The following is a 16,170-nucleotide window of genomic DNA, read 5'->3' on the forward strand; positions in this document are numbered from 1 at the left end:
ATTAATAGCATTATCTCTAGATGGTAGAATTCAGGGAAAGCGTAAATCCTTTTTAATACATATTTCTGCATTTAAGGAAAATTTTGGATAAGAACATATTTCTTTTATAAGTAGAAAAAGAGATAATATTAAACAGATAAAACACAAACATAAAAAATATTTCCTCCCCAGTTCATTCGTGAGTGGGTCTCAAAAGCTTGAGGGTAGTTGTTCCATTTCAGGAATTCATCCTGGGAAAATAATCAGAAATGTGTGCAAGGATTTAGCTTTAAGAGTGTTCATAAAAAAAAAAAAAGAGTGTTCATGGCGGTACTATCTTTAATAGTGAAAACTGGACATAGCTAATAGTATTGGATTGGTTAAATCATTATGCTCTAATCATACTGTGGGATAATAGCATTTTAAATGCTAATTATTTAAAATGCTTTTATGTAAGATTTATTTTTAATATAGGTTTAAAAATATTTGTTTGTTTATTTTTGGCTCTGCTGAGCCTTCCTTCTGTGTGTGGGCTCTCTCTGGCTGCGGTGAGTGGGGCCACTCTTCGTTGTGGTCCCCAGGCTTCTTGCTGGCTTCTCTTGTTGCAGAGCACAGGCTTTAAGGGGTACATGCTTCTGTAGTGCAGCACGCGGGCTCAGTAGCTGCGGCTCGTGGGCTCTAGGGTGTGGGCTTCAGTAGTCGTGGTACAGGGGCTTAGTCCTGGTGGCTCATGGGCTTTAGTTGCTCCATGGCATGTGGAATCTTCCTGGACCAGGGATCAAACCTGTGTCCCCTGCATTGGCAGGCGGATTCCTATCCACTGTACCACTAGGAAGATCCCTGAAGTTTATGATGACATGGTTAGTGTTCAAATAATTTCATTAGGATACAAAGTAGGATGTTAAAGATGCGTAATTTATCATGTTGTGCACACAGAGCAAATAATGGGACAGTCTACATGAAAATGTTAACTGGTTTCTGAGTGGTCAGATTATAGATTGTTTTGATTTTGTGTTGTTTTTCTGAAAGTTTCAAAGATTCTATAAAAGGACGTATTACTTTGTAGTCATATTGTAAAATAAACATTTTATGATTATAAACAAAACCCCCAAAAAAACTCCAGTCCTAAAGTGCTGAGAATAACAAAGTTGACTCCCAGAAATTTACGGGGCTCACAGCCCCTGAGAACAGGGTAAGGGTCACAGCACAGCACAAGCTGCCATTCCTGAGAACCGAGGCTGCACCAGGCTTTATTTACATCATGTCTCTGACCCTTGAACCTGCCAGGCAGGACCTGCCTCCACAGAGCTGGGTGCTGGAAGCCCTGGATACTGCCAGGGTGGGGAAGCATGGCAGCTCTCTATTCCCCTCCTCTCGTCCCCCACGTCCTGGTTTCTGAGTGGGTAGGGAGGCGCCCAGTAGCAATTTGGCGCAGGGCTTCAGCTTTACAGCCTCCTGAGTCTTGGCTGCCACCAGGCCTCAGAGCCCCAGGTCTGAAATTCTCAGTGAATCTCAGGAGTTACTTTGAAGGGGGTCCTCTGGGAGACATGCGGACAAGGTGCCAAAGCTCTGCCGGACATGGAGCTGAAGCAGTAAGAAAATAAGGTGGAGCGGAGAAAAGGTTTGAAATTAGATGGATGGGCAGGGTGGGGAGGGGCAGGTGGCAGAATCATTGTAAACATTTTCCCATTGCTGTTAGTCTTCTTCTAATACTTCTATAATTTGAAAACCTCAACCTTGAGTTCTCAAAGGGAAAAAAAGCGTGTAGATAGTTCTCTGAACCTCTCAATAGTTAAGAAACACCACCAGGTCCTCAGGCAGGGAGACCGCTGTCCTTTGAAAGCTGTGTCCACACCGACCTGAAGGCTTGTTTATTTAGCCTTTTCCTCTCTGTAATTTGCTCATCACTGCCTTCATGGTATCTGGCAGAGCAGCCAGTGCACAGTGATCGCTCGATAAATATTTGTTGAATAAATGAATGAACTGGGTGTGTATCCTCATTCAGAATGCATTCCCCTGCTGGCAAGTAGGCGGGTGCTTTTTGTATTAGTTGCTATTCATAAAAAGAGATACCTTCCTTAAAAATAAAGGAAACCATTTTCTGCATAATGAGATAGAAAAATCAGGCACAGTTTATTGATTTGTCTGACTCTGTAAACACCATTTTTAGATACATCCCCTAATGAACCTAATAGCAACCCTGTAAACTACCATTAGATTAAGAATGAGCATGTGACTTCAGATATGATCCCTTACAGGGTGGTAACTGAGAAACCCTTGCGTGAGACATGCTGGAGATGCCTACAGTCATGGCTGATGGTGCTGGAGACCTGCAGTTAAACGTGGTAGACTGACTCCTTTATAACTGCTTTATTGACAAGCCATATAATTCACCTATTTAGAGGGTGCAGTCACAGTAGCTTTTAGTATATCCACAGAGTTGTGCACCCATCACCACAGTCCATTTTAGAACATTTTTATCACCCCCAAAAGAAACCCCATGCCCATTTCCTCCCACCCACAAGGCTCCAGCCTAAGCAACCAGTAATCTACTTTTGTGTCTGTATAGATTTCCCTATTCTGGACATTTTATATAAATGGAATCATACAAAAGTGATCCACTGTGACTTCCACTTAATATGTTTTCAAAATTCGTGTTGTGGCATGTATCAATGCTTCATTTCTTTTTCACTGTTGAGTAATAGTACTCAATATTGCCATATTTTATTTGTCTGTTCTTCAGATAATGAACATTTGAGTTGTCTCCACTTTTTAGCTGTTATGAATAACATTGTTTTACAGTCATTCACTGTGTAGATGTGTATACCTAGGAGTAGAATTGCTGGGTCATATGGTCTATGTTTGACATTCTGAGTATTGCCAGACTGTTTTTCAAAGTGGCTGGTTTGGAAAGTGGTTCACATTCTCACCAGTAGTATGTGTGGTTCCAGTTTCTCCACATCCTTAACAACGACTGTTATTATGTCTTTCTGATAATAGCATCCCAGTGAGTCCTGGAGAAGGAAATGGCAACCCACTCCAGTATTCTTGCCTGGAGAATCCCAATGGACAGAGGAGCGTGGGGTCGCAAAGAGTCAGACATGACTGAACAACTGACACTTCCCAGTGAGTATGAAGTAGTATTTCATTATGGTTTCAATTTGTGTTTCCCTGATGGCTAATGCTGTTGAGCAGCTTTTTGTGTGCTTGTTGTGTATCTTATTTGGGGGAAAAAAAAGGTCTATTTAGATCTTTTGCCCATTTAAATATCGCGTTGTTTTGTCTTTTTATTATAGGTTATAAAAGTTTTTTAAAAAATATTCTGCATACCAGTTTCTCGTCAGGTATATGATCTGCAAATATTTTCTTGCCCTGTGTCAGTTCTTTTTTCACTTTCTTTTCTAAATTCTGATTTAATTAATTTATTTATTTTAAAATTATTTGTTTATTTATATTGTGGCTGTGCTGGGTCTTTGTTGCTGAGCTTGGGCTTTTCTGTGGTTGTGGCAAGCCAGGGTTACTCTCTCATTGTGGTGTGCGGGCTTCTCAATGTGGTGGCTTCTCTTGTTGTGGAGCATGGGTTCTAGGTACATGGGTTTCAGTAGTTGCAGATCCTGGCCTCTAGAGTACAGGCTCAGTAGTTGTGGCACTTGGGCTTGGTTGCCCTGCATATATGGAATCCTCCCAGTCCAAGATTGACTCATATTTTTTTCTAAGAGTTTTTAAATTTTAGCTCTTACATTTAGGTCTGTGATGCATTTTGAGTTAGTTTTTGTGTATGGTGTGAGGTAGGGGTTCAACTTCATTCTTTTGCATGTGGGTATCTGGTCATCCCAGCAATACTTACTGAAAAGAGTATTCCACACCCCGCCCCCCCAACTGAATTGTCTTGGCACCACTGTTGAAGATCCATTGATCATAGAGCTGAAGGCTTATTTCTGAACTCTCAATTCTATTCCACTGACCCATATGTCTATCCGTAGGCCACTATCACACGTTGATTACTCAATTACTGTAGCTTTGTTGTAAGTTTTGAAGTTGGCAGATATGAGTTCTCCAAACTTGTTCTGTTTTTTCAAGATCATTTTGGCTAGCCTGGGTCCCTTGAAATTCCATATGAATTTTAGAATCAACTCTGCCAAGAAGTTGGGTGAGATATTGATAGGGGTCCCTTAAATCTGTAAACCAATGTGGGGAGCATTGCACTCTTAGCAGCAGTAAAGGTATTTTTAAATGTTTAAACTACAAGGAGATCACCAGTCCAGGTTTGATGCATGAGACAAGTGCTCAGGGCTGGTGCACTCGGATAACCCAGAGGGATGGGATGGGCAGGGAGGTGGGAGGGGGGGTTCAGGATGGGGAACACGTAAATCCATGGCTGATTCATATCAATGTATGGCAAAAACCACTACAATATTGTAAAGTAATTAGCCTCCAACTAATATAAATAAATGGAAAAAAAAAAAAAAACTACAAGGAGAAAGAGACTGGGAGCAGAAACAAGTAGAAAAAGGAGTACACAGTTCGGCCGAGCAGTAGGAGCTGTGTCCTGGTGCCTGCAGAAAGGACCCAATAAAGGGACATGAGCCATCCAGGAGGGCACTAAGTTTGGAAACACAGGGTACCAAGCAAGTGGGAGTGACATGCGAGCTGAGGTGGGGGATGGGCCGCAGGTCTGTTTACGGAGCAGTTCAGCCGAGATGGGCACACCAGACCACCTGACCTGCCTCTTGAGAAATCTGTATGCAGGTCAGGAAGCCACAGTTAGAACTGGCCATGGAACAACAGACCGGTTCCAAATAGGAGAAGGAGTATGTCACAGCTGTATATTGTCACCCTGCTTATTTAACTTATATGCAGAGTACATCACGAGAAACACTGGGCTGGATGAAGCAAAAGCTGGAATCAAGATTGCCAGGAGAAATATCAATAACCTCAGATATGTAGATAACACCACCCTTATGGCAGAAAGTGAAGAAGAACTAAAGAGCCTCTTGATGAAAGTGAAAGAGGAGAGTGAAAAAGTTGGCTTAAAGCTCAACATTCAGAAAACTAAGATCATGGCATCTGGTCCCATCACTTCATGGCAAATAGATGGGGAAACAGTGGAAACAGTGTCAGACTTTATTTTTGGGGGCTCCAAAATCACTGCAAATGGTGACTGCAGCCATGAAATTAAAAGATGCTTACTCCTTGGAAGTAAAGTTATGATCAACCTAGACAGTGTATTAAAAAGCAGAGACATTACTTTGCCAACAAAGATCCATCTAGTCAAGGCTATGGTTTTTCCAGTAGTTGTGTATGGATATAAGAGTTGGACTATAAAAAAAAAAAAAAGAGTTGGACTATAAAGAAAGCTGAGCACTGAAGAATTGATGCTTTTGAACTGTGGTATTGGAGAAGACTCTTGAGAGTCCCTTGGACTGCAAGGAGATCCAACCAGTCCATCCTAAAGGAGATCAGTCCTGAGTATTCATTGGAAGGACTGATGTTGAAGCTGAAACTCCAATACTTCGGTCAACTAATGTGAACTGACTCATTTGAAAAGACCCTGATGCTGGGAAAGATTGAAGGCAGGAGGTGAAGGGGATGACAGAGGATGAGATGGTTGGATGGCATCACCGACTCAATGGATGTGGGTTTGGGTGGATTCCGGGAGTTGGTGATGGACAGGGAGGCCTGGCATGCTGCTGTCCATGGGGTTGCAAAGAGTCAGACAAGACTGAGCGACTGAACTGAACTGAACTGACTCAGCCCTCCAGATTTCCTCCCCCTCCCCTTCTCAGCCTGGGGGCAGCTCCTTCTTCAGGTAAGAGATTTGTTCTTTTCCAGGACAGCGCTTGTAGAGTGTGGTTGTGAACTGGCTTAGGTCCACGGACTTTGTTACTAGCCCCAGTAAGGTATAGATGTACAAAAAAATAAGAGTGTTTAGAATTTTTGGAGAAATTTGAAGTTGCCTCCACATTCAGGTGCCTGCTCCGTGGTTTCCTCTTGCTGAATAGTATACAGGCTGGTTTGGATGTTTGACCTCCTACTGTGAGTCATGTGTAGTGGTGGGTCACATGTACCATCATGTGCTGTAGGACCACTGTCGGTGTTGCCAGATTGGGAGATTAACCATCAGTGTCCAGCACAGATAGGTTGAGAAGCATGTTCTAGAGGCTGACAGGTCAGTTGTCTGTGTAGTTGGGAGAAGGCCGAAGTCCCTGGCTGAATATCTGTGTTCTTAACAGTGGGCCATCCAGCCTTCCTTCCACCCTCGTTTAAGAAAACTGTCAGCCAAGTGTATACCCTCCGCCAACATCTGTCCCCAGGCAGGAGTTCAGAAAATTCTCATCAGAAAAGACTTGATGACCCAGAGAGAAGACTCTTAAACACTGACATTTAAAAGTTCCCGCCATTTACCTACAGTGAGGTTCTTCAATGGACAAGCCATACTCACACACACGAAGCTTAAACTCTAAGAACTTTTGTTTTTTGAATAGTCTTTCTGCTAATACAACTCAGAATTCAAAAGATTCAAAAAGGTGTAATGAAGAGGGCTTCTGTATGTCACCACTTAGTTCCCCTTCCAGTAAACTCTTTAGTGACTCACTCACCCTTTAACATAAAGTTACATGAAAAAGACCATAATAAAGAAATTAGAAACTCAGAGAAAAAATTTAAGGATATAGAGATTTAAGAAGTTCAGAAAAGGAAAACAATATCCCTGGAGACAGAAGAGAAGCTATTACATCCATGAAATAAGAACAGTATCCTATTAAAAGAAGGAATATTCCAGAAACAAAAAAAGAGAGAGGGAGAGCGCGAACTCTTAGGAATTAAAAATATGAAATATAAATATTTAAAACTCAACTTGAAAAGTTAGGAAAAGAGGTTTATGAAATCTCACAGAAAGTAAAACAAAGAGAGATGGAAAATTAGATACAGAAGATAAGAAGATTAAAGGATCTAGTTAAAAGATGCAACATCCTAGTAACAGGAGCTCCTGAAAGACTGAACAGAGAAGAGAGGGAAAGAAATAACCAGATACATAATTAACGACTTTTTTTTTTTAAGAGCAGAAGCATGTAAGTTTCCAGGTCACAAGGACTCCTCAAGTGCCCAGGATAATGAAACAAGACCCATCCCAGGACACATCCCTGTGAACCTTGAGAGTACAGGAAGCCAGAGAAGAATCTGAACACTTTGAGAGACCAGATAAACAAAGGACAGAGAATTGAAATGGCCTGGGTCATCTCAGCAGCCACTCTGGGAGCTAAATTTCTACACTCAGGCAGACTGCAATCAAGTGCGTAGACATTTTCAGTTATGTTAGTAGCAAAAGTTTTACTTCCTTTGCTCACCTTCTTAGGACATCCCTGGAAGGTATGAATGATCCAAACAAAGAGTAGATCAAGGATCAAAATGTGGAGTCCACAGCGGGGAGAGCTACTTGGCACTAGCCAGAGCAGAGGGGAAGGAGGGAAGAGATAGAGGAAGAATGAAGCCAGGAAGTGGGTGCATGGAGAAAGCAGAGTCAGGAGGCTGGGAGAGGGGCTTCTGTGGTGGTCCCAGTGGTTAAGACTCCACGCTTCCACTGCAGTGGGCACAGGTTCGATCCCTGGTCAGGAAACTAAGATCCTGTATGCAATGCAGTGTGTGCCCCCACCCCCCCACCAATAAAAAAGAGGCTGGGAGAGTCCTCCCCAGCTTCTCGTCTTCCCAAGGCTCAGTGTTCATCCATAGCTGGCCTTGCGAGACACTTGACATCCTCGTATTGAGTTCCTCTTCCTGCTTAACCAGTTCATGCAAGATTTCAGTCTCTTGCAACCAAAATGTTCCTCCTGATACCTCTGCTCCTCAGAGTTGGAACCAGCAGCATCAGCATCACCCAGGAGCTTGCTAGAGATGCAGGCTCACAACCCTCCCTAAGACCCACCCAACAGGATCTGCATTTTAACAAGATTCTCAGATGACAGCATGGTCCTAGTAGATTGACCTTGTGAGGATGGGCGGATTAAAGATAGTATATAAAATCCCTAATCCCATAGCGGGTCCTCTGTGAGGTGTTCTGTAGGTGGTGGTGGCAAGGACGTTGGCGGAGCTGAGAACACTTGGAATGACAATCTAGGGAAGCATTCCTGGGACCATGGCGCATGGTGGTTCACCACCTAATTACAGAGACAAGGCAGAAAGCACGTCTGTACCAGAAAACGGGTTTCAACTCCACGCCAGGAACCTGTCGGGTTAGTCAGACCAGGTGTCAGCATGGGAAACCATGAAGAAAACCTCCTCTCAGGTGTGGCAGCTGGCTGTGAGTGAGTGACAGGCTGGCTCAGCACCTGGGATGACATCTGATGGGGTGGGGTGGGGGGAGATGTTGGCTAGGTCACTTTCTCAGCAGAGTGGGCGGGCGTCCTGGCCCAGCACTCAGGAAGCAGGTCAGGAGGACGTGTCCTGAATGAGCAACTCCTAAGTGCCTCTTCAGGCCGAAACCCATGGCCCCGTGGGACAGCAGGGCGGGGGAGGGGTTTAGGAATGAGAGGTGGCTGGGTCGCCCTATGGGGGCAGGGGATCCCTTCCCATCTTGGCAGGAGCAGGGTAGCCTTGCACATGGTTTTCTTGGCTCCAGTCCTTTTAGGTTTCAGCCACCTTTTTTGTGCTAGGGGTTCTGTTGATTTTCCAATACTGAGCAAATGTGACATAGAGCTGGGATTTTAAAGATTTTTAAAGGAGAAGGTGATGTGCTCATGGGAAGCTGGAGTCCCATGTGAACCCTCAGCGCGAGTGGATAGAGGGCGTCATCCCAGGGGCCTGCCTCGTCCGGAGTTACCGGGCAGGCTTTCCACTGTCCACCAACCAGACGGTGCTACATCAATACTTGTCCGGCTCTACCCAGGAAGCACCCAAACCCTCCCAGTGTTTGCACAGTAGAGCCCCAGGCCTTTAGAACACCTGTAGGAATCTCACCGTCGGAAACAACAAACTGTCCTCAACGGAAGGCTGCCCTGTACAGGCTTGCTGTGGTCACCACCTGCGTAGACACAGCAGCTATAGAGGCCCGACATTAGCCTCAAGGAGCTGCGGACACAGGCTGCGTGTGCCCTGAGTGTCAGGACTTCCTTGTGAGCTGAAATACAGTCTTGGTCCCATTTTACAGATGAGAAAACTGAGGCATAAAGGGATGTGACAAGGTCACACAGCTTGTGAGTGGCAGAACTCACAAGTGGTAGAACTGGCAAACCCAGGCAGTCTGGCTCCAGAACCCCTGGTCGACAGGAGTCCAAGACAGCTCCTGTCCACTAATGCCATTCTGGCCTGAACAGTGTTAGCTAGCTGAGCCTGAGGCAGTGGGGTGAGGCTGGGAGCAGAGGCATCCCCGCTGGCCCGTGTAATACCTGGCCTGTCTCCATCCCTCACTGACTTCCAGTTTCCTTGCACTGTAAGTGGAGTAGGCGATCCTGCGGATTCAGGCCACACAGCGTGCACGGCAGCGTCACTACACACAGGGAGGTGCGTCCACTTGTAGGTGTGGAAGGACACAGGGAGCAGGGAGCACAGACCCTGCCTTTGCCGGCCGCATTCAGCAAGGCAGTTAGTGTCCCATTTTTTAAAACGGGGAAAATGGTATTTGAATGTGGATGGTTGCTCAGTTCAGTTGGAGCCATGTAGGTGAGGCCCCAAGTGGACCTCCAGCCCAGCTCCATGCCACCAGCTCTCCTCCCACCATGGACATCATTGTGACCGAGAGCTACGAGGTCCACCCCCAGGTCCTGCTCCTGCAGGCATTTTATCCACCCCCTGCCCTATCCCAGCTGGACAGGCACTGAATCAGTACTGTCTGAGAACTGGCATCACCCCCAGCTCCTTTCTTGCCCAAAGTGGTGTCTGCTTGGCCACAAAGCCACCTTGTGCACCGTCACTCCTGACACATCCATCCGCTGACACCAGCCAAGCCTCACACCCGTCATGTAAGGACCGACCGGTGAGCCGGAAGTGCGTGGCTGAAGAGAAGGTCGGGCTGGAGGCTGAGAGGAGGATCAGCAGGCACAGCCTCCCCCCCATATGGCATGTGCCCTGCATGCAAGGCGTTCAGCACAGCCTCACTGCTGGATTCTCTGCTCCCATCACAGCGGCAGGATGGGCCCGCGCCTGCAGGAAGTAACTTCAGCCCCCCAGGTGAGCAGCCTGCATGGGCTGCCAGAACCGCAGCCCTGGAGCCATCTCTGTACAGAATTCTGTGTTATCGTGTTATCGCAGCAACTTCTGCAATCCGCTCAAGAACTTCCTGTTCTGCACCTGAGTGAGGGGGAAGAGGCACTTCCTCCCTACAGCTTAAGAGAGCAGGAGGTTTAGACATTGCTGGCGTGTGTGTGTGTGTGTGTGTGTGTGTGCGCGCGCGCGCGCGCGCGTGCGCATGCGTGCGCGCATATGTGTGGAAGAACCCTCTCTGGTTTCACTGTGATGATAGAACTGACAGTCTCTAGTTGTCTCCCATTTCAATGTTGTTCAGTCGCTCAGTTGTGTCCAACTCTTTGCAACCCCATGGACTGCAGCACGCCAGGCTTCCGTGTCCTTCACTATCTCCAGGGAGTTTGCTCAAACTCATGTCTATTGAGTCAATGATGCCATCCAACCATCTCATCCTCTGTTGCCCCCTTCTCCTCCTGTCCTCAATCTTTCCCAGCATCAGGTTCTTTTCCAGTGAGTCAACTCTCCACATCAGGTGACCAAAGTATTGGGGCTTCAGCTTCAGCATCAGTCCTTCCAGTGAATATTCAGGATTGATTTCCTTTAGGATTGACTGGTTTGATCTCCTTGCAGTCCAAGGGACTCTGAAGAGTCTTTCTCCAGCACCACAGTTCAAAAGCGTCAATTTTTCGGCATTCAGCCTTCTTTATGGTCCAACTCTCACATCCGTACATGACTACTGGAAAAACCATAATTTTGACTAGACGGACTTCAGTGAGTGATTCTCAAAGGAGAGATACAGGTCTCATGATGAAAGGACATCAGAATCTCAGAAGTCAGAGTGATAAATGAGAATATATATATATATATATAGTTGTTGTTGTTGCCCTAGGTCTTCGTTGCTGTGCAGGCTGCTCTCTAGTTGCAGTGAGTGGGCTTCTCACTGCTGTGGCTTCTCTTGCTGTGGAGTGCAGGGTCTAGAGCACAGGCTCAGAAGTTGTGGAGCGCAGGCTTAGTTGCCCTGCAGCATGTGGGATCTTCCTGGACCAGGGATTGAACTCATATCCCCTGCATTGGCAGGCAGATTCCCAGCTACTGCACCTCTGGGGAAGCCCAATGGAAACCTATGTTTATCAAAAGGAGCATGATTTTTTTAAAGGACTGATCCTGCCCTTTCAGAAGCTGTTCCTGTTCTTTGCTCTACTTGAAGAAACTCCATTTACCCCTCAGAGCCCAGTTCAACTGGGAAACCTTTCTCAGCTCCGTGGGCTAAATTTCTCCCTCTTTCTCAATCCTCCTAGAGCATCGGGTTCACCCCACCCCACCCCCCCCCCCCCCCCGCCCTGGGACAGCATGTCCTGTCGGTAGTGCAGAGGGCCACCTGTGGGCTGCATGCTCCTGGAACACAGGAAGCGTGCCCCACAGGACTTCCTGTACCTGATTCCGGATCCACAGACATTCAAGAGCAGGCCCTGCTGATTGACAGAGAGGTGGTGTGGGTGTAGGAAGCATGGGAGGGACAGGGCTGAAAAGTGAGGACTACTGTCTGAGACACGCGTTGTCCATCCCAGCGGACTCTGTCTGGGGTAAAAGGTTACAGAGAGCTCTTTTAACATGATGTGCTAGAAGCAAACTGGTACAGAAGGTAATGAGAATTTCCAGAAACAGAGGAGGATCTCAGGAAGGTGAGGAACTAGTTCAAGCAGATCTCTGGATGTGGAAACCCAGAACCACACCGCCATCCTGAGCGGCTACCTGGCCGGGATGGGGGCAGAGCCCTATAGGCAGAACAGCTCTAGGAGCAAACTTGGACTTCTCCAGGAGTGGGGGCTCGAGGAGGGACGCAGGAAACAGAGGCCATGAGGATGACCTGGTCACTGGGGCCAACTGTGTCACACTGCATTGAGCAGCTGGGTAGTGCACTTACAGATTACTAACCTCCTCTGGTTTGTGCCTCACAGTGCCACACATTCTACTGATTGATTATGGGCTATAGAGGAGAGGAGTGTGTGTGTGTTCAAGGGCCTGACCCTAGACCCTTGGGTGCGTGCCTGTTCGGTAGCTTCAGTCGTGTCTGACTCTTTGCGACCTCGTGGACTGTAGCCCAACAGGCTCCTCCTTGCGTGGGATTCTCCAGGCAAGAATACTGGAGTGGGTTGCCATTCCCTCCTCCAGAGGATCCTCTCGACCCAGGAATCTAACCCACATCTCTTATGTCTCCTGCACTGGCAGGGGGGTTCTTTACCACGAGCACTGCCTGGGAAGCCTAGATCCTCGGTTGATAGCAGCACAAAGTTTCCAGGGATGGAATGTCGAAAAGGCATCCATATGTCTCTTTAGGACAGTGAACGTGTATACTCTGTCCCAGAACAAACAACAGCGACAGTGTTACAGTTGCACCAAGAAACCCACTCCCCCCCACCCCGAAATAGATTGGGGCCTCTTGATTATGAGGTGAGCCGGTCCCCCAGCATCTAACTTAGAAGCTGAGTATACTACCCAAAGCAATCTATAGATTCAATGTAATCCCTGTCAAGCTACCAACGGTATTTTTCACAGAACTAGAACAAATAATTTCACAATTTGTATGGAAATACAAAAAACCTTGAATAGCCAAAGCGATCTTCAGAAAGAAGAATGGAACTGGAGGAATCAACCTGCCAGACTTCAGGCTCTACTACAAAGCCACAGTCATCAGGACAGTATGGTACTAGCACAAAGACAGAAGTATAGATCAATGGAACAAAATAGAAAGCCCAGAGATAAATCCACGTACCTATGGACACCTTATCTTTGACAAAGGAGGCAAGGATATACAATGGAGAAAAGACAACTTCTTTAACAAGTGGTACTGGGAAAACTGGTCAACCACTTGTAAAAGAATGAAACTAGAACACTTTCTAACACCATACACAAGAGTAAGCTCAAAATGGATTAAAGATCTAAATGTAAGACCAGACACTATAAAACTCCTAGAGGAGAACATAGGCAAAACACTCTCCAACATAAATCACAGCAAGATCCTCTATGACCCACCTCCCAGAATACTGGAAATAAAAGCAAAAATAAACAAGTGGGACCTAATTAAACTTAAAAGCTTTTGCATAACAAAGGAAACTATAAGCAAGGTGAAAAGACAGCTTTCAGAATGAGAGAAAATAATAGCTAACAAAGCAACAAAGAATTAATCTCAAAAATATACAAGCAACTCCTGAAGCTCAATTTCAGAAAAATAAATGACCCAATCAAAAAATGGGCCAAAGAACTAAACAGACATTTCTCCAAAGAAGACATACAGATGGCTAACAAACACATGAAAAGATGCTAAACATTATGAGAGAAATGCAAATCAAAACCACAATGAGGTACCATTTCACGCCAGTCAGAATGGCTGCTATCTAAAAGTCTACAAGCAATAAATGCTGGAGGGTGTGGAGAAAAGGGAATCCTCTTACATGGTTGGTGGGAATGCAAACTAGTACAGCCACCATGGAGAACAGTGTGGAGATTCCTTAAAAAACTGAAAATAGAACTGCCATATGACCCAGCAATCCCACTCCTAGGCATATACACCGAGTAAACCGGAACTGAAAGAGACACGTGCACCCCAATATTCATCACAGCACTATTTATAATAGCCAGGACATGGAAGCAACCTAGATGCCCATCAGCAGACAAATGGATAGGAAAACTGTGGTACATATACACAATGGAATATTACTCAGACATTAAAAAGAATACATTTGAATCAGTTCTAATGAGATGGATGAAACTGGAGCCCATTATACAGAGTGAAGTAAGCCAGAAAGAAAAACACCAATACAGTATACTAATGCATATATATGGAATTTAGAAAGATGGTAACAATAACCCTATATGCAAGACAGAAAAAGAGACACAGGTGTATAGAACAGACTTTTGGACTCTGTGGGAGAAGGCGAGGGTGGGATGATCTGAGAGAATAGCATTGAAACATGTATATTATCAAGTGTGAAACAGATCGCCAGTCCAGGTTTGATGCATGAGACAAGTGCTCGGGGCTGGTGCACTAGGATGACCCAGAGGGATGGGATGGGGAGGGAGGTGGGAGGGAGGTTCGGGATGAGGAACACATGTAATTCCATGGCTGATTCATATCAATTTATGGCAAAAACCACTACAATATTGTGAAGTAATTAGCCTCCAACTAATGTAAATAAATGAAAAAAAAAGAATATAAAAAAAGAAAAACAACAGTGTATGTCCATATTTATACACAAACTTTATGCAGTTTTTTAGGTAACAGCTCCAAACTGGAAACAACCCACATGTTCAACAATAAATAAAAGAATAAACAAATTGTAGCATACCCATAATACTATTCAGCAATAAAAAGGCATGAAGGTCTTAGATATGCTACAACATGCATGAATCTTGGGAGGGAAGGAAAAAAAAAACAGGCTGAGTGAAAGAAGCCAGACCACAAAAATCTTCTAGAAAATGCAAACTAACATAAAGTGACAGAAAGCAGATGAGGGCCTGCCTAGGGAATGGGAGATACAGGAGGGAGAATGGAAGGGAGGAATTACCAAGGATCACAAGGAAACTTTTGAGGATGACAAATATATTATCTCAATTGAAGTGATGGTCTCAGGAGATATAAACATGTCAAAACTTATCAAATTGTACACTTTCAGCATGTGCAGTTCAACCTATGTTGCTAATACCCCCCAGTAAAGCTATTATTTATTTTTTAAAAGCTATTATTTATTTATTTTTCTTTCTTTTTTTATTTTTTAAATTAAAAAAAAAATTAGAAGCACAACTTCTGAACACTCTGGGGAAACTGCATGGCGCCCTCCTTCCTCGTACCTTTAAGATGAGTACGCACAGAACACCCTTCCATGCAGCAGCCTCTTCAGTGAGCTCTTCTGAAGATAGGAATCCCTGATTAGGTTGATAAAGGACTAAAAATCCCTCGACATTCACCTTCCCAAGTGAACGTGCCAAGTCTCTGGCACTCGAAGCTCTCAAGCTGCCTGTGTTTGATTAAGAGTGTGGTCCCCGCCGCTGTTGTTCCGGGTCCCGTGACCTAGGGAGGGGTTGTCGGGAAGCCTGGTACCTGCTTTGATGGCATCAGAAGAAAGAGACTGGGGACCATCATATGCTGGCAGAGGCTCCCAGGCTCGTCCCCTTGGAGTTGAAGCCCTGCTGAGCTGAGAAGCCCAGTCCAGCACCTGACCCCCACCCCCACCACCCAGCGTCCCTCAGCCTCCAGACCTATCCTCACACCAGCTGTAGAGTCCCCAGTCCTGCCCAAGCACAGTCCTTGTGCCCTGCCCTCCCAGATGTATCATTAAGGGCTTCTGGTAAAGCTCTCAGGCTCCTTGAGATGAAAGGACTAGCCTGGCCCTGGGGGTTTTCTCCCAGGTCCCCGACTCTCCCATTAGGTGGCTGCAGGCAGAGGCTCACAGGGTGTCCTCCACCCCCATGGTGTCGATGGAGTCTCTGCTCCTCACGTGCTCCCCAAGCAGAATGTTCTGATTTCCTCACCAGCTCTCTCTCTCTGTTGAGCTGCAGAAGGTGGGCGACTACCATGGGGTGGCAGAGCCAGGCCCTTCTCCCTAGGAACTGGCTTCTGCTTCCCAAGTCCACCTGAAGTCACCACTGTCCAACGGGTGGCCTCGGTCACCACCAAGCCCTGCTGTCCCCAACTCTGGGCTCTCCTCTGGTGTTGCAAGTCAAAGACCCCACCACTACGTGGAGGCAGTGCAGTGCTCTGGGCAGTAGTTCAGGCTCCGGGGTCATCCGCTCTAAGTATGAACCCTGGCTCTGCCCCAGGCTAGCGACCTTGACTTTTACCCGCTGTAAAATGGGGTCCAAAAGAGTTCCTTCTTACAGAGATATTTTGAGGATTAAGTGAGATAATGTTAAAGTGTCAGCCTTCAATAAGGACAAGCACAGTGGTTTTCTTTTCTGAGAAATGTTGTCTATGTTAGCCCTGCGGTCACCCTATGGGTTCTGGTCAGTAGGTCTTCC

At 46.0% G+C, this 16,170-nt stretch overlaps 1 protein-coding gene and 2 long non-coding RNA genes across 4 annotated transcripts in view; 2 read left to right on the forward strand and 1 right to left on the reverse strand.

Annotated features, from left to right (window-relative positions):
- The window catches only part of NINJ2 (ninjurin 2), a 73,843-nt gene that overhangs the window by 25,373 nt on the left and 32,300 nt on the right, over positions 1 to 16,170 (reverse strand). The gene's annotated exons all lie outside the window — the stretch shown is intronic.
- Positions 1 to 16,170, forward strand: part of LOC110130299 (uncharacterized) — a 139,744-nt gene that overhangs the window by 21,891 nt on the left and 101,683 nt on the right. The gene's annotated exons all lie outside the window — the stretch shown is intronic.
- LOC139030551 (uncharacterized) lies at positions 3 to 2,596 on the forward strand. The gene is made up of 2 exons (XR_011482895.1): positions 3 to 1,600; positions 2,238 to 2,596. It is a non-coding gene; the product is annotated as an uncharacterized lncRNA (long non-coding RNA).

This window comes from Odocoileus virginianus, chromosome 23 (genome assembly GCF_023699985.2).
Source record: "Odocoileus virginianus isolate 20LAN1187 ecotype Illinois chromosome 23, Ovbor_1.2, whole genome shotgun sequence".
NCBI lineage: Eukaryota > Metazoa > Chordata > Mammalia > Artiodactyla > Cervidae > Odocoileus > Odocoileus virginianus.